General features: G+C 38.0%; 1 non-coding gene across 1 annotated transcript; it reads left to right on the plus strand.

Annotated features, from left to right (window-relative positions):
- Positions 1-378: 378 nt before the first annotated feature.
- On the plus strand, positions 379-511 carry LOC125341540. The gene has a single exon (XR_007209005.1). It is a non-coding gene; the product is annotated as a small nucleolar RNA SNORA42/SNORA80 family (small nucleolar RNA).
- The last annotated feature ends 22,450 nt before the right edge of the window (positions 512-22,961 follow it).

Consider the following 22,961-nt stretch of genomic DNA (forward strand, 5'->3'; position numbering starts at 1 on the left):
GACAGGATAATCACACCAATCGAAAGGCAAGGAGGAGTTCCAAAGGAAGAGCTGTATTTGTGTGTATTTGAAGCCAAGAAGGTTTGCAATGTACATCCTCCCACCCACAAAATAACTGTTTCATCTCTGGAAGTGAGACATCTACAAGTCATTTACATGGATGACCTATGCAATTTGTTTGAAGTAATGCTTTTCATAAGCTGAAAAAAGGAGAAAGCCACAACTGACACTTAACATGTCATATACCTGGAACAAAAAAAAGAATATTTTTTTCTTTTAAAAAGATTGAGGGAGTAGAGATACTCTATAAAGTTGAAAGTGGAAACACACACACACACACCACACACACACACACACACACACACACACTAATTAAATGCATGGGTTGGATTTATGGCAGGCTCTTCCCCCTGGGCCTTTCATAGTGTCCCATGCCAGAGCAAACTCTGGTCCCCAACCATTGCCTAGACTCTACCTGTGGGCTACTGGCACTGAAGGGGATGTCAACAAGAAAACAATAATAATAGTAATATAAATAATAATAATAAGCAGTGGTAGTATGTGTTCAACATCTCAAGCCTAAGTCCAAAGATGGAAGAGAAGGAAATACTAGCATTCACTGAGATAATTTGATATGCTAAGAAACAGAGCTTTTGGAAATTTTAGTAGAAAGCCAAACTTGGGCCAGGAGTCAGAGGCTCACATCTGTAATCCTAGCTACTCAGGAACCTGAGATCTGAGGATCATGGTTTGGAGCCAGCTGGGCAGGAAAGCCCATGAAACTCTTATCGCCAATTAACTACCAGAAAAACCAGAAGTGGTGCTGTGGCTCAAAGGGGTTGAATAATTGAATAATAGCCTTGAGGGAAAAAGCTCAGGGACCAGCACCCAGACCCTGAGGTCAAGCCCAATAACCAAAAAAAAAAGAGAGAGAGAGAGAAAGAAAGTGAGGGAGGGGGAGGGACGGGAGGGATGGAGGAAGAGAGGAAGGAAGGAAGGAAGGAAGGAAGGAAGGAAGGAAGGAAGGAAGGAAGGAAGGAAGGAAGGAAAATAATGAAACAATGGGCTCTTTTTCCAAGAAGAAAACAGGGATACCACCAAATAGAAAATAAATATTTAATGACTTTGACTTGTCAAATGAATTCTTCCATGTAATGAAATCTAACAAATAATTTTAGTTTATCAGAAGAAATAAACATTGTTTTGCCACTTACCTAAAGCCTGGAATGAGACTTACAAGTGTAATACTGGTCTACTGTTACTTCCAATAGTGCCCAGGGAGTTATTTAGATTTGGTATCTTCTCTACTTTCCTTTTTCCTGCCTTCCCCTCCCTTCTCTGCTTCTTCTCCTCTTCTGATTTTTCTCTTTTCCTTCCCGTCTCTTCCTGTCTCTTTTCTTCTTTTCTCTTCTGTTCTCTCTGCTTCTCTCCCCACAGATCTTTGTCTGTTTAATATGGTTTCAGTACTTTTATCAACTATAGTTTTTGCTCAAACCTATTAATCCTTGCCGTCTTTGTATTTGCACCAATTGTCCCAGTCTTGTTTTCTGCCGTACCCCTAGACTTACTCATTTTCTCAAGGAGGTGTGTATGTCTACTGGAGATTCAGATACTAAACCGGGGTGCTAAGTGTCAACTATTTACTTTTCTAATGATTTTTTCAGTGGACAGAGCTAGAAAAGTGCATGTTTCTGATAAAGGGAAAATAAATTTATATGGATAGTCACAGTTAAAAATTACTAATACCAGGTTAACTTTCTTGTTTTTATACTTTCATGGATATATCTCTGCTTACCTATAACTATCCCAGCATAAACTGAAAAATCTCATGTCAAAAGTTCACTTGATAATAATACCTGATATACTGGGCAGCATCCTAGCTTAGCAACATTGTACACTGTGACTTTACCTTTAAGAGACCCTAGCACTGGTAGGCATTTTCTGTTCACATCCTGCTAAAAGGCTCTCACTCACAAGGTCATACCTGGCAGACTAGCTCAGCCTGTATCCAGCTGAAATTCTGGGGTTCTCTTTTGAAATGGAAGAGTGTGAAGGAGGGCTTGGGAACAATTAACACCCTCTGCCACATCAAGGAAGTGAATGCAAGTTAGCAGGACACAAACTAATTAACTTCTCCTTCTCTGAAGCCTCAAAGTGATCACATAGCAAAAATGGTAGTTAACTCATTCTTGCATCTGAGCAGAGTGCTAACCAGTTTATCAGATGTTGACATCAAGGCTTTCCAGGCTGCTGCTCAAGTTTGAGTCCCCTGTCTTCCTTGGAATCTGGAGACTTCCATACCACCCAATTCATCCCTTCCTGCTAGAGAGAAGTCACTTCCCACAACAAGACTTTTTAGAAGATCAGAATACCTGCCCAGGGAAGGCAATCCTGTTGGGGAGGATCATTAAATTGGAGGCAAATACATATTTTTTAAAAATAATAATCATTTATTGTCAAAGCGATGTACAGAGGGATTACAGTTTCATATGTTAGGCCATGGGTACATTTCTTGTACTATTTGTTACCTCCTTCCTCACTCCCTCCTTCACCCTCCCCCTTTCCCTCTCCTCCCATGAATTATTCAGTTGGTTTACACCAAATGGTTTTGCAAGTATTGCTTTTGAAGTTGTTTGTCTTTTTATCCTTTGTCTCTCGATTTTGATTCTCTTTCACTTCCTTAGTTCAATATCAGTATATAGTACCCAGGGTACTCAGATGTGATACAGTGATAGCACCAGGACAACCACAGGAAGGGGATACAAGAGGATCATCAGCTAAAGAAGCTAAGGTTTCACATGGCATGTTGAAAGTAATTACAACAGTGATATAACACTCGTTTCCATAAAGTGGAGTTCATTTCACTTAGCATCATCTTGTGTGTTCATAAGGGTATAGCTATTAGGCTCTTGTGATCCTCTGCTGTGACTAGCCTAAACCTGTGCTAATTATTCTCTATGAGGGAAGATAAATACATATTTTTCTCTCTTAAAAATTTCTTTACTGTTATTGTAAAAGTGATATTCAGAGGGGCTGCAATTACATTAGTCAAGTAAAGAGTACATTTCCTTTTGGACAGTGTCACCCCTTTCCTTGCTGTCTCCCAGTTTTTCCCTGTCATCCTTGCCCATAATCTGTATAGTTCCTTTTAAACATAGCATGTAGTGAGTATCACTGCCACATTTGGCATTTGCTCACCCTTTGTCCCACCATTTCTGTGCTGCTCCCCCGCCCTCCCAAAGACAGATAAATGAACAAATGAGACAAAAGGAAATGAAAACAAAAACAGCAACCAAGAGAAAATAACCTCTTGTTTCCATTTCCTGGAGTTCATTTTGATAAATATTTTACATGGTCAGATGCACATAGCTATTGTGCTTATATGATCATTTCCTAAGAATATCATCCTTTGGTCTCATTCTGTGTGAATGACTAGACACCTGTATAGTTTATCATGCCTCAGTGTATTTTTTTTTCTTTTACCATCCAGTGAATTTACTTGTAGATTTATAGGCACATTATAGTTACCACAAATAGGGGAAGTCATGCAACCTATGTTTCTTTAGGTCTGGCTTACTTCACTTAATATATTTTTTCCAAGTCTTTCCATTTTTTTTACAAATGGTACAACATCATTCTTTCTGATGGATTAGCAAAATTCCATTGCACATATACACCACATTTTCTTAATCCATTCATCCACGAGGGGCATCAGGATTGATTCTATATCTTGGCTACGATGAATGATGCTGCAATGAACATGGTTGTAGCTTTAGTGTAGCTTGTGGTCATTTGGATAAATGCCCAGGAGTGGGACTGCTGGGTCATAGGGGAGCTCTATGTTTAGTCTTTTAAGGAACCTCCATACTGCTTTCTAGATTGCTTGAACAAGTTTACATTCCCACCAATACAGTAGTGGGGCTCCCTTTTGGCCGCATCCACACTAGCATTTGTATTGTTAATTTTCTTGATAATGGCCATTCTAACTGGGGTGAGGTAGAATCTTATTGTTACTTTGATTTACATTTTTTTATGGCCAAAGATGTTGACTATTTCTTCATGCATCTATTGGCCATTCTTATTTCTTCTGTTTTCTCTCTTTCCATCCTTTCAAAAAATGTGAAATTTGAGCAAGGCACCAGCAGCTGATACTCAGGAAGCTAATATTGGAGGATCAAGGTTCAAAATCCATCATGGGTAAGAAAGTCTGTGAGACTCTTATTTCCATTTATTATCCAGCAAGAATCCAGAAATGAAGCTGTGACTTAAGTGGTACAGCTCCTGCCTTGGACAAAAAAATTGCTTAGGGATAGCATCCAGGTTCTGAGGTTAAGCCCCAGTGCCAGTACACACACACACACACACACACACACACACACACACACGCACAGAGATGTGCCACACATGTTAATTTTGTCCTAAAAGTTTTCATGTTAGCTTTTATTTGACTGGAGATATAACTGTTTTTCATTCTACAATATGGGAAGATCCTACTACTTGTACTCCAATAAATACTTCCACACATAGAAGTGACAGAGTTTTACAATGTACTCTGTCAGAATCAGTCGAGAGTGTATTCTATTGTATTCAGTATACTGTATTAAATGTACATTACCAGGAGGGGAGAGGGCAAGAGGACAAAAAAAGCAAATAGTTGCCAGCACTCCTATGACAAATGTGAAATAAATCAGAAATGATTTAGGAAGTTGATTCTAGAAGACTGATACTCAGTGCTTCAGTGTGGACAAAGATCCTGACCCACAGGATACTGAAGAAAAAGAGCATAATTGGGAGGTGTGAATATATTATTTATCTTAATGATCAAGACTGGCTGACAAAGTTGCTTTTCTCTTCCAGGTCCTCTCCAGGCAAGGCAGAGTGGTGAATTTTCACAGCCCGGACAGGATGGTGATGAGGTAACTGAAATGCAACCATCAGATGAAAAGACTTAGTTGTGGAAGAAAGAAGTTGTTTGAAAAAAAACCCTCAGGTCATTTACTTGTGATGAAAAAGACAGTGTTAGAGGTAAAGCAAAGGAAAACAACACTAGGCATCTCTCTTCCCTAAGGTAGTTATTTAAAGAATATTTTCAGAAGACTGACCAAAGGATCAAACCCCTTTCAATTTTTAATATTGACAAGGTATGTGACCTCTTAATAAAACATAAATAAACAATCAAATTTCCCTCCAAGACTTGTCTTGAGTCATGTAATTTACCAACTGTTTGTGGTGCTCCAGGATAATCTTATTATAAACTGGCGTGGTTGAAAAGAATTATATAAAAAAAATGACCCAGTGCTATCTAACTCCAATATGTATCTAAATAATTTATCTTAGTAAAAACAGGAGTATTTGCATGGAAGTTGGATTTGATATGCAATGTGACTACCTTGATCCATTGATTATTTTCCAAAATCGATTGCAATTGAGTACAACAGCAAATTAACCTTAGACACCAGCATGAGAATAAGTTTCCTTCTAAGTTTATTTGTTTGGTTTTGGAAGTAATTTAATTTTCTTTCATTAGAGCACACAGAAAACTAAATCCATAAATGTTTGAAGTAAATGCAATCACATCTGTTGTTGTTGTTTCACTGGCCATGACAACTTTAAACTCTCTAGTACAGGATACAACCTCTTTTGTAGGCCCATGTGACACAAATCTCATGATCACAGGTGGTCCACAAAGGTGACAATTTGAGCACAAAACATTTCTGAATATCATTTTCAGATTGTTATATTTCCTTCTCTAGTAAGCTCTGATACAGGAACAACAATTGTGAAATGCTGATGGCTTTAATTACATCTGTGATTTCTAAATGTGTGAGTCATGATTCCAGAATCACATCTCTCCTTGGAAATCTCTCTTATGGAGGATAAATGTCTGCAAGTTCCACATGACCATTGTGCAGAATGTGAATTCCTTGATGATTACGATTAATAGTATGGCATTCTTTATAATATCGAAAAGAAACATAGTCATGCCAGTTCCTGCCTGCATGACTCCCTCCTCAACTTACTATGCAAGAGAGATTTTTTTGAGAAATCATAACAATAGTTCCTGTTGTTCATTGCTGTTTTTTTCATTGGTGGTGCTACTAAATAGGTCATTTAAAAAATAAATGATGTGGGCTGGGGATATAGCCTAGTGGCAAGAGCGCCTGCCTCGGATACACGAGGCCCTAGGTTCGATTCCCCAGCACCACATATACAGAAAACGGCCAGAAGCGGCGCTGTGGCTCAAGAGGCAGAGTGCTAGCCTTGAGCGGGAAGAAGCCAGGGACAGTGCTCAGGCCCTGAGTCCAAGGCCCCGGACTGGCCAAAAAAAAAAAAAAAGATGTATCCTAAAGGACAGCCATTTCATCCTTCCTCTTTTTTTGTTAATTTTACGTTTCCTCTTAAGAGAGCTTAATTTGCCCGTGATGTTTTCTTTTTCTTTTTTTCCCCCCTTATTTATTGTCAAAATGATGTACAGAGAGGTAACAGTTTCATACATTAGGCCTTGGGTACATTTCTTGTACTGTTTGTTACCTTCTCCCTCATTCCCCCCTCACCCTCCCTCTTTTCCTCTCCCTCCAAGAGTTGTTCAGTTAGTTTACACCAAATGGTTTTACAAGTATTGCTTTTGGAGTCTTTTGTCTTTTTATCCTTCATCTCTTGCTTTTGATATTCCCTTTCACTTCCCTAGTTCTAATACCAGTATATACAGTATCCAGTGTACTCAGATGAGATACAGTGATAGTGCCGGTACAACCACTGGAAGGGGATACACTTGTGCTTTATGATTTGGACTGTGATCATTTGCTCCATTGCACATTCTTGAAGCGCAAATATATTCTTTTTTTTTTTTTTTTTTTTTTTGGCCAGTCCTGGGCCTTGGACTCAGTCTGAGCTGAGTGCTCAGTGCCTGAGCACTGTCCCTGGCTTCTTCCCGCTCAAGGCTAGCACTCCGCCACTTGAGCCACAGCGCCGCTTCTGGCCGTTTTCTGTATATGTGGTGCTGGGGAATCGAACCTAGGGCCTCGTGTATCCGAGGCAGGCACTCTTGCCACTAGGCTATATCCCCAGCCCGCAAATCTGTTCTTGACAATGGAAAGAGACCAAAAACTACTGTTTCTTGTAAGAGGTGATTAAAAAGTACCTCTTCCCCCGCTCCAGAAAACATTCACTATTACTAGGGTCCATACATTAACTGGAAACAAGGTAAAGACCAGGACTTCCAGAGGCATTCTCTCCCATAGTCACTTTGCAGGCCCCTTGGAACCCAGCAAAGAGCAGACAGGAGACAGGACCACCAGTTAGGCAGCAATGATTCTTATTATAACAAGACCACCACCTCAAATGTCCAGAGAAAATGTCAGACCATCTGACAGGCTGGCCACCTCTGAGTAAGCCTGTAACTCAGGACTGTTGTAATTATACATGTCTGCTCAACCCAACCTAAGACAAATATGTCTGTACCCCCAAAGACATCTAAAGATCCACAGAAGTATGTAATAAATCTCCTTCCTCTGACCCTCACTGTGTTTTGTTTTTCAATGTGGCCTATAGGGTCCAGTGCCCTGGACCAGACATGTGAAACTCCTGGTTCAAAAACTAGTTTCATTTACAATTCTGTGATTTGAAGCAGTTCCATCACCTGACTCCATCCGAAAAATGAGGATAATAATAACATATGTCTCACTAATTATTTGTAAACAAAACAAAAACAACAGAGTGACTTGATATATGGCAAGTAGTAAGCACTGTGGCTGGCAAAGACTAAGAGCACAGTGATCACTACAGCTTCTGAATACTGGGAAGCAGTCTCGAGTTCTGTATGAAACCCCTCTGTACAAATAATAGATCACAATGAAAGTGTTTGCATTTACAATAGGATGAACAGCATTTCCATAAATTATGAAGGAATTCTTGGTTCAGCGAAGGCAGTGCAAGAGCAGGAATGTGGAGGGATGGGCATGCCTGCGCAGAAGAAAGGGGAAAGGATGATGGTTAAAGCCCAGGTTCCTTTTGGAAGCATATGGAGATGTGTTTGCCAAAAGTTGGTTCCAAATACCCGAGAAGGTGGAAAAACAAAAGAAATGTTTGTTTCTTTAGCTGTAAAACTGACCATGATTATTGCCTGGGATAATGGCTTGTGCTTGTAATCCTTGCTACTCAGGAAGATGAAATCAGGAAGGTGGCGGTTTGAGGACAGCCCAAGCAAAGGTGTACAAGATTCCTCAACTAAGGAAGGCCAGGCATGGCAGGGTGTGCCGACATAGGTTGTGGTTCAAGTAGAGAGGAACTCTTCCATAGCCAGTGGCTACCATATTGAAAAGCACAGGTTGTAGAACATTTCTCTCATTCCTCTCAATTCAGTCTCGGAGTTATCTTTGAAGGGTTTATACAGAATTATTAAGTTTAGAACAAGTTAAGAGCCAACAATACAAATGCAATGTAAATGGTCTAAGACTTACTGCTTTAAGAATCATTTGAGAGAGTTCTCCCTAAACAGTCAAGGGAAGTGTCAAACAAAGGTGATCTGAGCATCTTCATCATGGGGCTTAGGCAGGCAGGACATGGCCCAGGCATTCCTGATGATTAGAGAAAAAACACCACATAATATGTAAATGCAAACATCTTAAGTCTTCTTGGAGAACTCCAGAGTTAATGTTAGAACAAACTGAAATAATATTGATAGTCTTGGGAAGTCAAGGAAAGTTAAGCTGGGATATAACTTTAGAAAGACATAGAAAATTCCTGAAAACTTTCTAATTGCCCTTTTTTTCTCTAATGCAGATAATTTTTATTTTACCATCATGAGGCAGAAATTGCAGTATGTATTGGCCACAACACATTTTATTCCTCATTTTTTGCACTACAACATGAACACTGAACTTAAGATCTACCCTTTCAACAAGTCTTTACATGCATAATACCATGTTGTTCCTTAACGAACTTGAGGCCATGTAGCAAATCTCTATAACCTATTCGTCTTACATAACCAGAATTCCATACTCATTGAAGAATAGCCTCATTTCCCATAACACCCAGGTCCTGAACACCAGCTCCTGTAGCTGTAAATCTCTCTTTTAGACATGAGTATATTTTTTGTACAGTATGCAGCAAGAGGGCCACTGATACCCAAGCAAAGCTTTATGTGAATTTGAAAAGACCTCTTTGATCTTACATATTTTTTAAGATTAGTATATGGATAAATATCTATAACACCACAATTATAAAATATAAAAAATGTATATTACACAAATCAAAGTAGAAATCATAGAACTATAGAGAATTTAAATTATGATTGCAATAGAGAACTCAGAAATAACTTGATGGACTATTGGAAGCCAGTTTTTAGATCTCAGAACCAAAGTCAAGGAGTCCAACATGAGGTCTGACCACTTGCCCCATATGTCAAATAAAGAGATACAGTGAAGGGCAGAAATAGATTTATTACATGGCAGCATGGGAAGGCAGCACTTCAGTACCTCTTCAGTCATCTTCAAAGGTTGCTTTCAGATTAAAAAAAGGAGAACTGAAGTCAAGAGAGCTATGCATACTTAAATAACAGCTTCAAGTTGGTGATATGGCCGGGTTGACCACTAGCTCAGTCTTTGTCCCTGGAAAAGTTCTGGAAAAGTTGTTATCACTTTATTACTGGAACAGAACAGGAACCAGGTGGTCCCCTAAGTTTGGGGTGGTCTTTAACGTGATCAGAAGAAGGCATCGCCTGTTTGAGGATCAGTTTGCCTTTCACAGAGATTCTAATCACTGAATCTTCTCCTTCCTGGAAGCCAAGAGATTGCAGCAAAGAATTGGGGGACTTTCAGTTAATTCTTAGGACCCAGTAAAAGTATCTTTTAACTTGCTGCTTCCGCTTTCCAATAATTTTAGTGAAATTTTGATGCCAGCTTCAATCCTCATATGTGCACTTTAATATGGGAGCAGGGTACTAAATTTAAAGGTCTTTGTTCTGGCATTGCTTTTAAAATATATATAAAGAAGGCCTGACATTGGCCAAAAGAAATGTACTCTTTACCTGAGTTATGTAACTATAACACTGCTATCACCTTTATAATAACAATAAAGAATTTAAAAATACAAATAATTAAATACACAGTTAATTATGTATATAATATACCTATATATTACATATAAAGATATTTGGGCTTTAATGATTGTCTTCACTCACTTCCACTTTGACCAATCAATTGTAAGCTCATACATCAAGGCTGTCCATGAAACAACCAATCATTTCTACTCGTGCTTTTCATTGTTATTTCAATTCTTGTCTTTATCCTTTCCTTCTGTATCAGTAAATATTCATTGTCTTAAAGTAATTGCTTCAGTGTTGTTCTAGACAACTACTGGAACACCTTTTCTTACAGAGCTGAACCCTGTGTTAGATCTGATTTCCCTTGTCTCAAAGATCTTTTTTTTCCTTGGTCAAGCTTCATTGGCTTCCAATGACATATCATCAGAGATATAAGGAAAGAGGCCATGCCATGTTTTCAAAAAATTTATTCATTTCTTCATTGTCAAAGTGATGTACAGTGGGATTACAGTTTCATATGTAAGGCAGTGCATACATTTCTTATCCAACTTGTTACCTCCTCCCTCATTTCCCCCCGCATTCTGCCCTCCTCATTTCCCTCTCCCCGTATGAGTTACAGCACATAGGTTGTTTTTTTTTCTTCTTTATTGTCAAAGTGAAGTACAGAGTGGTTACAGTTTCATTTGTAAGGCAGTAAGTACATTTCTCATCCAACTTGTTACCTCCTCCCTCATTTTCCCCCGCCTCCTCCCTCCCCCTTTCCCTCTCCCAACCATGAGTTGTACAGTTGGTTTACACCAAATGTTTTTTTTAAGTATTGCTTTTGGAATGGTTTGTCTTTTTATCTTTTATCTCTCCATTTTGATATTCCCCTTCCCTTCCCTAATTCCAATACACTTATATACAATATCCAGGGTACCGAAATCAGTTACAGTGACATCGGGGTAAAACCATGGGGAAGAAAGACAAAAGAAAAGGCTTAATTTCATATGGTATGTAGAAAATAACAACAATGATAAACCAGTTATTTCCATAACTTGGAGTTCATTTCACTTAGCATCATCTTATGTGATCACATGGACATAGCTATTGAGCTATTGTGATCTTCTGCTAGGACCCCTACACATGTACTAATTATTCCTGAAACCATCCGATATCATCTGTGCTTTCCTTCTGTATCGTAATATTCAGTGTCCTAAAGTAATTGCTTTAGTGTTGTTCTAGACAACTAACTGGAATACTTTTTCTTGCAGAGATAAACCCTGTGTTAGATTTGATTTCCCTGTCTCAAAGATCTTTTTTTCCCTTGGTCAAGTTTTACTGGCTTCCAGTGAAATACCATCAGAAATATAAGGAAAGAGGCCATGTCATTTTTTAAAAATGATCAACATCTATTTTTTTTACTATGGTGTACCAAATAAAATAAAATTTAGTGTTTATATTTAGTTTGGACTGTAGACTAAGAATGGAATCAAAGGAAGTCATTTTTTTCTTTTGCATTTTGTAAGTTGGAGTTACTGACATCAACACACAGATGCAATGTGCTGGCATCCAAGGTAAAAAAAAAAAAAACTCTGTAAATATTATCACTTCTATTTTTTTTCAAAGTCTGAATCAATTTGATGCTTTCCTGAATATAGGATATATAGAGCTTTGGAGTATGTATCATTTCATTTAAAACATTGTGCCAAATTAGAACTTGTGCATTTACTAAAAGATATTTAAGCTTAGAATACATACCATTTGCATTCTGTAATTTACATCTTTATTAATATCACCACAGTTTCCGTGAGCACATATGTGACTTCTGACTGAGTTTTAATGGCACCCTGACTGTTCCTTGTCTTTCTCATTGTGATTCTGCAATGGTTTCTAATTTGCATAAAACATTTCAATGTTTCACTGAAGCTAAAAGGTAGTAATTATAAATAGCCTTTTATATAATGTTATGAAAGAAAAAAAGAAGTGAGAGTAGAAGAAAATTTTGCTTTAGAAAAACAAACAAAAAATAAAATAAATTAAAAAAGAAATTTTTGCTTAGTTGTTTGCTATGAAGTTTAAAAAATATATACAGAACAAAAATTTTAGAATGCCTTATCACTTTTTTTAAGACTTTGGTAGCATGTTTTTTTTTTATATTGTGAAATTCAGACACCTTAGGATCCCAGACTTCTAAAACATTTTGAGCCTAGGTCTATTCTATTATCTGTATACATATTTATAAAAGTGGTCAATGTGCAAAAGCAAACCCCCACCCTTCTTTAGAAACTTGTTTTGTATTTTATCCCCAAATAATGTGCAATGTAAAGGTGTCATACATCCCATATTATACATAAAAGTTCAGCCATAATGCTCTCAAATTTGGCTTTGGTTTTCCGCTAAATGAGGAAAACTCCCACTATCATGCACATCAAGCTTCTTGGATGAATTTTAGGATGTTTGGGCATGCATCTTGCCAAAAGCCAAATTATGTGTTACGAATTCAAAACAAGTACACTGATATTCTCATTAGCATTTAATGTCTTCATTGTATTGTTGATAACTGCATCTTTAAAACCACTTCTATTTACAAACTATAATACTATATATGCGTGCAAATGCTACTGATTGTATTCTCAGCCTCCATCTTTAGAAGATTTTTTTTGAATCCCCAATTGTTTATAATAAAACAACAAAGTATAGGATCATTGCAGATAATAAGCTAATCAGGATGTAATTGTTTTTCTTGTCATTTTAAAATTTGTATGTAATAAGCTTTTGTATACTCATTAGTGCTATCCTTTGGATAACTCAGCTGTGTACTTGTCTGGGCTAAGTGTTTAGATCAGCATGCACAGCATGTCTTTGTCTTCTTTTGTTCTTTTTTTCCTTGCAACTCTGAAACTGCTACTTGTGCAAATTGATAATAAGTTCATACATGTTTATTTACACATGCCTACTCTTGCTTTTTTTTGGTGTTGTTTTTTTTGCAGGATCTGGGCTTGAGTTCAGGGTTTGTGTACCATCCCTGAGCTTCTTTTGCTCAAGACTAATGTTCTACCACTTGAGCCACAGCACCACTTCCGGCTCTTTCTGATTATGTGGTAGCAAACCCAGGGCTTCGGGGCTAGGGATATGGCCTACTGGCAAGAGCGCTTGCCTCGTATACATGAGGCCCTGGGTTCGATTCCCCAGCATCACATATACAGAAAATGGTCAGAAGTGGCGCTGTGGCTCAAGTGGCAGAGTGCTAGCCTTGAGCAAGAAGAAGCCAGGGACAGTGCTCAGGCTCTGAGTCCAAGCCCCAGGACTGGCCAAAAACAAAACAAAACAAAAAACAACAACCCAGGGCTTCATGCATGCTAGGCAAGCACTCTACCACTAAGCCACATTCCCAGCCTTACAATACACTCTCATGCATCTACACTCTGGATTTACATTGTACCTCCTTTAGGAGCCCTGGAGTATTTCTTATCTTTTTTTAATAACTCACCAATTATTTTCTGAAAAATTTTATTCAATGATCACAAAAGCTTGATTTACCTCCTATGGTAGGTATTGTTTTCTGGTAGCAGCTGCTTAAAAGCTGTTTTTGATATTTAATAAAACATTTCCCATTTTATTATTTAAAGCATTTTCAATTATATGGTGGCAAGAAGTTGTTGCATTTTGTAAGGAGTTGTATCCTTTTCTAATAGGTAAGATTTCTTTTTTATTTAGTATTGTGAGTTGTATTTTGTTTTTATTTTGTAGCTCCTTCCCTTGCCATCTCTGCGTTAGGTATGTGTAGTGCTTGGAGACAATTCATGGATACACATGCTGGTCCTTGCACAGTGACTTACATCAGATGAAACACTTGTATGACTAAAGCAGGAACTCAGTATTCCATCTGATATAGCAAACAAATGTCAGATGCCAAGAACTAAAATATAAAACACTAAATTTAATCATGCAGTAGTATTGCCTTTCTTATTAACATAAATTAACTGTGCAAAGTTCATTATGATCTCTACAACGTGTATAAACAAAGTACAACATGTACTTTGATTAGACTAGACATATTTATCATACTCTTAATCCCACTTGCTCTGTCACTTCATTCTTAACAATTTTTAGAGGGTTTCATTGTTCTATTTTCATTCCTATATACATGAAGCACTTCTATAATACACACACACTCCAGCTATCCTCTCCTTTATCCCTCCTCCACTTGCTGATGTCCTCCCTACCCCAAATAGTCCCCCTTCTACAATCATGCCATCTTATTTGTTTTAGGTCTGGATTTTTCATATTAGCAAAAACTATGTGACATTTGTTTTTCTGAGCATGACTTACCTTACTCAACATGATGATCTCCAGTTCTAGCCATTTTCCTGCAAATGATCTAGTTTCATTCTTCCTTAAGATGAAATATGCATACATACATACATACATACCATGTTTCTTTGTTCAGTCATAAAGTTTGGGGCACCTTGATTGCTTCCACATTTTGGCTACAGTACCAATATTTTCAAGAAATTAAAATATTAGATAGATATACAAAGTGTATGTCATTAGACAAAATAGCTTCTTGCAGAGGCAAAATATATTTTAGATATAGTCAGATGAACAAAGATTTTGAGTTATCAAACTTGTTTCTCATTCATAAGTTGATGTGACAGTGTATATGTGCATCTGTGTAAACATATACACACATATATAATGCTTTTAAAGAGGTTTAAAATAACTAGAGCCTCTCGGATGAGTTGTTCTAGCACTTGGAAACAGATCTGAACTCTTTCAATGAATGAAGTTCAGTCATAGACCACATTCTTCAAGGAGAGATGCTACATTTCCCATTAATGCAAGCAGGGCCTGAGTGGAGAGCTTAATTGGAAAACAAGACAAGCATAGCCATGTTTTTACCCCAAGTACTTCATATAAGTCAAGATTGGAATCAGTTTTTCTTTGGGATTAAACTAGCTAGAGTTATCTTCATTAGATGCAACCAAGGGAGTCCTAATTTGTATAGAAAAGTTATATTTTGGGGGGCACAACATCATCTAAATCCATGTCCAAGCTGCTTGTTCTGTAAGTAAATTCTGTCCTCAACTATTAATGTTGTGTACTAGTCTGTAAAATGAAAGACCACATATTACATTCAATAAAGATGACACAATATAAATATTTCAAAATTTTACTATGACCTCCTGAAAGAGTAGAAAGTAGTGGAATCTCCCTTTGCAATGTTCAGAAATGATTTCCTACCTTGAGAGCATAACAGCATCCCCCAGCACCAAACTGAGGTGCAGATTGCAAAATTAACTCCAAGCAACATACTGATGTCCCGAAGACAGTGGTTTAAAAAAAAAATCTACTCCTCCATTTATTCAATGATTTCACAATAAATCAACAGCTTTCTGTCAAACAACAGGTCGATTGGCTACGCATCACTATTTTGTTGTTCTCTATAAAATGTTTATAGTGAGTAAAATTATATTTCTACGGTTACATTGCTTACAGACTGCTCAGACAATAGTTTTGATTTACTAACTTAATTTACATCCCTCCAAGCTGCCATGCTCACCTGCATTTCTTTTCCCTCAGTCATCTCTGTCACTTCTAAATACCAGTGTTGTAGCTTCTTTAATGCAACAAGTTTTTTTTCATCTTGAAAGATCACAACCACACAAATAAAGTGCATCTGTTGCCAAGTATTAGAGAATTTCAAAATGTGAGCAAAGTTGGCTGTAACTTTATGCGGTTTAAGATATATTCTCTTCAACTATAATTGTCAACTATAGTTGACTTCACTGAAGATCATACTCAAACAGTTTGTGTATCTTTCTTCTTTGTTTGTCCAAGTCAGGGTCTTGAACTCGATGCCTCAAGCTCACTCAGCTTGCTTGCTCACATCTGATACTCTATCACATTAAGCCATACCATCAGCCCTGCTTTTTGCTAGTTATTTTAGAGATAGAGTCTTACAGATTTATCTGCCTGGGTTGGCCTTGAGCTATGATTCTCTAGCTGTCAGCCTCCCGAGTAGCTAGGATTCTATAATGATCTTCTATATTTTTATTTTCAAATCTTAGATCATTCTTTCCCAACCCCTGTTGAATACAGACTGTTAAGGACATTATGAATACATTCACTATTAATAGAAAATTCTATAATAAATATTTATCTTGGCCAGGAACTGGTAGTTCAGGTCTCTAATCCTAGATACTCCAGAGGCTAAGATCTGAGGACTGCACTTCCAAACAAGGCCAGGCACAAAAGTCCACAAAACTCTTATGTCCAATTAACCAACACGAAGCCAGAAGTAGAGGCTTGGCTCAAGTGATACAGTGACAGCTTTGAGCAAAAAAGGCAAGTGAGTGCAAGTCACTGAGTTCAAGGCCTAATGCTAGCACACACCAACCCCCCCACAAAGTTATCTCATCATGCTATTCCTGTTATAAGGTGTATTAATGCTTTCCAATCTGATGAACAGAAGAATAGCACTAGCTATATGATAAGTAATACACTGACAAGCTCTGCTGAAGTGAGGAAACCAAAGGAGTCAATGTGACTTATTTCCTGGGTCAGAATATACAAAATATATCCTTCTAGAGTCCAAACACCACCTATTGGTGGAAGGTTTCTCTGCAAAGTGTGTAGAAAAACAAAAATGCATAAAAACCAAATAATATCAGACAGCAAGTTGGGTTAGGACTGAGTGGAATATGTTCACCAAGTGTGGGTGTGCTATATGCATGGGAAGTATATACATCAGGCAGGTGGCTCTGTTATGTTTTAAGAAAATCAGTATGGCAGGAGAAAACTGTGATGTCTGCTACCATTGTTTCTATTTCTACAGGCATTAAATATATTTGTGGGAGTCTTCATATTTCCTCATATGATTTAATAGTTTTAGTCTTCAGGTTTCTTTGGTTTGGGGTATTGCTATGGACTGGGCTGAAAGGGAGTTCCTGAGGGGGAAGATACTTTTTGAAAGCTAGTTTAGAAAGAAACAATGGAAATAAATAGCTCAGCTATAAAAAAAATTGTTCAAAATCAGGTACATGTAGTAGTTGTCACGTAATCTAGAAAACAATTTGTGGAAGCACTTTGAACAGAATTTTTAAAAATGAAGTAAAACCAAACAAAAGAAAAGAGTCCTAAAGAAGAGAGACTGAAACAAGAATTAAGTGTGTGTGTGTGTGTGTGTGTGTGTGTGTGTGTGTGTGTGTGTGTATGAAAGAGAGTCTCTTTGGACTGAAATTAGGGATTTGTGGTAGGCATGTGCAATGCTTAAGATACCCTTTAGACACATAAATGGAGACGTTAGGTACACATATCTACCTTAAAACCTGGGAGAAGTCTGTACTTATATAGAAACATGAATTGTTTCTCTCTCTCTCTCTCTCTCTCTCTCTCTCTCTCTCTCTCTCTCTCTCTCTCTCTCTCTCTCTCTCTCTCTCTCTCTCACCTCCTCCTCCCCCCAACACTAGTGTTTGGACTCAAGGCCTCCTGCTTGCTGGGCAACTGTTCTACTTGAGCAATACACATAGCCCTAGTTTCTCTCTTGATGTTTTTTAATTTTTATTTTTGCCAGTCCCAGGGCTTGAATTCAGGGCCTGGGCACTGTCCCTGGCTCCTTTTTGCTCAAGACTAGCACTCTACCACTGGAGCTACAGCACCACTCTGGCTTTTTCTGTTTATGTGGTACTGAGGAATCGAATCCAGGACTTCGTGCATGCTAGGCAAGCACTCTACTACTAAGCCCCATTCCCAGCCCTTATTTCTTTTATTTTTTCTAGAACAGATTAATTCAGGTTTATTGAATCTTAAATTCGTTATATATATATATTTATTATCAAACTGAATTACAGAGAGGTTACAGTTTCATACATTAGGCATTGGATACATTTCTTGTACTGTTTGTTACCTCATCCCTCATTCCCCCCTCCCCCTCCCCCTTTCTCAACCCCCCCCCCCCCGCCATGAGTTGTTCAGTTCATTTACACCAAACAGTTTTGCAAGTATTGCTTTTCTAGTTGTTTGTCTTTTTTTACCCTGTGTCTCTCGATTTTGGTATTCGCTTCCAATTTCCTAGTTCTAATGCCAGTATACACGGTTTCCAATATACTCAGATAAGATACAGAGAAAGTGTAGGTACAACCACAGGAAGGGGATACAAGAAGATCATCAATAATAGAAGCTACAGTTACACATGGCACGTTGAAAGTAGTTACAACTGTGATATAACAATTGTTTCCATAACATGGAGTTCATTTCACTTAGCATCATCTTATGTGATCATAAGGGTATAGCTATTGGGCCCCTGTGATCCTCTGCTGTGACTTGCCTAAACCTGTGCTAATTATTCCCTATAAAGGAGACCATAGAGTCTATGTTTCTTTGGGTCTGGCTCACTTCACTTAGTATAACTTTTTCCAAGTCCTTCCATTTTCTTACAAATGGGGCAATGTCATTCTTTCTGATAGAGGCATAAAATTCCATTGTGTATATGTACCACATTTTCCTGATCCATTCTTCTACTGAGGGGCATCTGGGTTGGTTCCAGATTCTAGCTATGACAAATTGTGCTGAGATGAACATTGTTGTGCTGGTGGCTTCAGTGTGATTATGTTTGTGGTCTTTTGGATAGATACCCAAAAGTGGCCAGCCCTTATTTCTTTAAATATTTTTTATTGTCAAAGTGAAGTACAGAGAAGTTACACTTTCATATGTAAGGCAGTTAGTACATTTCTTATCCAACTTGTTACTTCCTCCCCCATTTTCCCCCCACCTCCTCCCTCCCCTTTCCCTTTCCTCTTCATGAATTGTACAGTTGGTTTACACCAAATTGTTTTGTAAGTACTACTTTTGGAATGGTTTGTCTTTTCATCCTTTGTCTCTCAATTTTGGTATTCCCTTTCCCTTACCTAGTTATAATACACATATATATATAGTATCCAGGGTACTAAGATCAGGTACAGTGATAGTGGGGATAAAATCACAGGAAGGGAATTTGAGAGAAAAAAACAAAAGAAAAAAAAAGGGTAGGGTTTCACATGCCATGTTGAAAATAATTACAACAATGATATGCCACTTGTTTCCATAACATGGAGTTCATTTTGCTTAGTATCATCTTATGTGCTCATATGGGCATAGCTATTGCCCAGTCCTTATCTCCTAATTTATAACCATTTAATATCCTTTTTAATTAACTTACAGTTTTAAATCTTATTGCCTATTTCATCTTACCAGAATTTAACCCTTACAAGGTCATGATTTTTGTTTCTTTTGTTCAATATTTTATTTTCAATGTCTAAAAGTGTGATTGGCACAAATAGTTGCTTGATAAATATTTATTTAATAAATAAATGTGAAAATTGTATTATTCCTTCATTCGGTATTCAACCAATGTTTAATGAGGACCCACTGTGTCCTCGGTACTGTGCTAGGATGTTTAGTCCCATTTAAATTGTCCCTGAATGTTTGTCCTCTGATAGCTTCGACTGGTACTGAGCCATCTCTTTCTCCATACCCTGCCACTCTTTATGAGTGGGTTTCTTCAACTACTGTCCCAATTGTTCCTCTATGGGTGACAGGCCGCTGGAGGGCTTACAAGTGGGGGAATAAACCACCTTCCTACCAGGAAACACCATCTACATCAACCATTCCTAGAAGCACGAGCCTGAGTCCAACTGGAACCACCCAGATTTGCAGAACAAGCCAACTGCTAACTACCGTGCCAACTACCACCGCTGACCAAACCAACTTCTACCCCTGCCATATAAGCCCTACCTGAGCCAGGCCCAGGTGCCACCTCTCTGACCCCCACCAGAGGAGCGCTGGGGCATACCCCAATAAACTCTCTTTCAATCACCTCTACTTCTCTCCCTGTGTTCTCTCTCCTGCCTAGAACCTTTCAGTGGACACACACTTTTTTTTTTTTTTACCTCATCTCCATTTGTCTTCCTCTCTTTGCAGAAGTGAGATACAAAGTGACTTATTAAGGCAAATTTAAGTTCCAAAGAAGATCACATGTGTCAGACTGAACTTGGATATTATGAAAAGGAAGTTCCCTTGACTTCTAATGCTTGTAAGTGTCCAAGCCCTTTTCAGTTCTATGATGTATTTCCTTATCCCTTTAACATAGTTTGTGACATTTTTATCTAACATATACAGATATTAAAGCACTTCTTCATATTCAACTTTACTACCTTCTCTAACATTTAGATTATTATTTTTTTTTGGGGGGTCACTACAATAAATACTTTATTCTTTTTTTTTTAATTTTATTATTCTTTTTTTTTCTCAAATTTTTATTATCAAACTGACGTACAGAGAGGTTACAGTATCATACGTTGGGCATTGGATACATTTCTTGTACTGTTTGTTGCCTTGTCCCTCATGCCCCCCTCCCTCCCCCCCTTTCCCTCCCCCCTCCCAGTTGTTCAGTTCACTTACACCAAACAGTTTTGCAAGTATTGCTTTTGTAGTTATTTCTCTTTTTTTACCCTGTGTCTCTCGAATTTGGTATTCCCTTTGAATTTCCTACTTCCAATACCAGTAAACACGGTTTCCAATATACTCAGATAAGATTACAGAGATAGTGTAGGTGCAAACATAGGAAGGTGATACAAAACATCATCAATAATAGAAACTACACATACACATAAGACGTTGAAAGTAGTTATAACTGTGATATATCACTTGTTTCCATATCATGGAGTTCATTTCATTTAGCATCATCTTATGTGTTTCTAAGGGTATAGCTATTGGGCCTTGTGATGATTCATATGGAACAATAAAAGACCTAGAATAGCAAAAACACTCCTAAGCAGAAAGAACAGTGCTGGAGGAATTACAATACCCAACTTCAAGCTGTATTATAAAGCTATAGTAATAAAAACAGCTTGGTATTGGCAGCGGAACAGGCCTGAAGACCAATGGAACAGAATTGAAGACCCAGAATTAAACCCACAGAACTATGCCTACTTAATCTTTGATAAAGGAGCTAAAACAATAGTATGGAAGAAAGATAGCCTCTTTAACAAGTGGTGCTGGCAAAACTGGCTCAACACATGCAACAAACTAAAACTAGATCCTTATATATCACCCTGCACCAAAATCAATTCCAAATGGATTAAAGACCTTGAAATCAAAACAGGCACCCTGAAGACACTAAAGGAAGGAGTAGGAGAAACACTTGGGCTCCTTGGCACAGGACAGAACTTCCTTAACAAAGACCCTGAAAGGCTACAAATCAAAGAAAGGTTGGACAAATGGGATTGCATCAAACTCCAGAGCTTCTGCACGGCAAAGGACATAGCTCTCAAGATAAACAGAAAGCCCACAGACTGGGAGAAAATCTTTACCGGACATTCAACAGACAAAGGCCTCATCTCTAAAATATATGCAGAACTAAAAAAATTACCTTCTTCCAAAACAAAACTGCAAAGAACCAATAGCCCCCTCATCAAGTGGGCTAAAGACTTACAAAGAAACTTCTCTGATGAGGAAATGAGAATGGCCAATAGACATATGAAAAAATGCTCTACATCACTGGCCATAAAGGAAATGCAAATCAAAACAACATTGAGATTCCATCTCACCCCAGCAAGAATGTCATATATCAAGAAAACTAATAATAACAATTGTTGGAGGGGATGTGGCCAAAAGGGATCCCTACTTCATTGTTGGTGGGAATGTAAACTGGTTCAGCCACTCTGGCAAGCAGTATGGAGATTCCTCAGAAGGCTCAATATAGAACTCCCCTATGACCCAGCAGCCCCACTGTTGGGTATCTATCCAAAAGCCCACAAACAAAATCACAGTAATGCCACCAGCACAACAATGTTCATCGCAGCACAATTTGTCATAGCGAGAAGCTGGAACCAACCCAGATGCCCCTCCATAGATGAATGGATCAGGAAAATGTGGTACATTTACACAATGGAATTTTATGCCTCTATCAGAAAGAATGACATTGTTCCATTTGTAAGGAAATGGAAGGACTTGGAAATAGTTATACTAAGTGAAGTGAGCCAGACCCAAAGAAACATGGACTCTATGGCCTCCCTTATTGGGAATAATTAGTACAGGTTTAGGCAAGCCATAGCAGAGCATCACAAGGCCCAATAACATTTAGATTATATTGCAGTAAGATGTTTTATTTTCATGTGAGTGTGTATGTGTGTCCATAAACATTTAAGTAAACCCTCTAACTTGCATGCCATTTGAGCATGGTTTTGATTAAAATTTACTTTCCTGATCATGTAGGCTACATGAAGCCAACCATTTTGCTTATCCTTTACTGACAAATCCCCTGAATGTAGACAGTGCTTAGAACATAGTTACTATTCAATATACAATAATTGAATACATAAATAAATGATGTGAGACAGAAATAAGTAGTGAATATACATAAGTTTAAGTGAAGATGGCTTTGATGAATCTGAGTAGTCTAGTTAAAAGATGTGTAGATCAGTAATATGGGAGGGTATTAATGTTTTTAAGTCTCTAATTTAAAAAAAAAAACCCAGAAACCTCATAGGTCCCATACCTTTTTTTTGTCTTTTTGTTAAGGAAGAAAAAGTGGACAGGACTTGGAAAATTCTTGACAGGTGAGTATGGGAAGGATTGGTACAAAGCTACTGTTTGCCCTTCATCCCATAGCATTCCATTCAAAAAGCAAGCAAATAACCAACAACAAACTAATACCTCCAAACCAGGACTGTTCTCAGTGCAAACCTAGTGTTCTACATGGCTGTTCTCAGTGCAAGCCCAGAGCAAAAGAATGAATGGCAAAAGACAGACTCTGGGGATCTTTTTTTTTTTTCAAGAATCTGCAGAAATACAGCCAGGGAGACAGAAATGATCTTGCAAATAAGGTCCTCTGCACCACTTACCCCTGATGTTCTTTGAAGAGAAGGAACAAAGTCCATGATGACTGGTTACTCTC

Source organism: Perognathus longimembris, chromosome 1 (assembly GCF_023159225.1).
Source record: "Perognathus longimembris pacificus isolate PPM17 chromosome 1, ASM2315922v1, whole genome shotgun sequence".
In the NCBI taxonomy this organism is placed as follows: domain Eukaryota; kingdom Metazoa; phylum Chordata; class Mammalia; order Rodentia; family Heteromyidae; genus Perognathus; species Perognathus longimembris.